Raw genomic sequence first — 548 nt, forward strand, 5'->3', positions numbered from 1 at the left:
CCTTGGCTATTCTCTCACGAGTAAAGCTTATAGAGTCTTTAATAAAAGAACTCTAGCCATGGAAGAATCTGTTCATGTAACTTTTGATGAAACCAATCATGTATTAAAAGATGTGATATCGTGTGATGAAGACAACTTGCCAAGTTCCCCAACTAATGAAAATTCTATTGTTGATATTACAACTGAACCTGAAGAATTGAGAATATATGATAATCTATCTTCTCAAGAAGAGCATATTCACTTAGATCTACCAACAGAATGGAGAACTCATCGAAATTATCCCATTGACAACATCATCAGTGATATAAGTAAAGGTATAACTACCTGTAGAATGCTTGATGCTTGTCTAAACATGGCCTTCGTCTCTCAGATAGAACCCTCCAAGATTGATGATGCAATCAAGGATGAACACTGGATTCTTGATATGCAAGAAGAATCAAACCAGTTTGAGAGGAATGAAGTTTGGGAACTTGTTCGTAGACCGAAAAATAGGCATGTCATTGGAACTCGTTGGGTCTTTAGAAATAAATCTGATGAAAATGGTGTTA

Source organism: Lupinus angustifolius, unplaced genomic scaffold, assembly GCF_001865875.1.
Source record: "Lupinus angustifolius cultivar Tanjil unplaced genomic scaffold, LupAngTanjil_v1.0 Scaffold_366, whole genome shotgun sequence".
Taxonomy (NCBI): domain Eukaryota; kingdom Viridiplantae; phylum Streptophyta; class Magnoliopsida; order Fabales; family Fabaceae; genus Lupinus; species Lupinus angustifolius.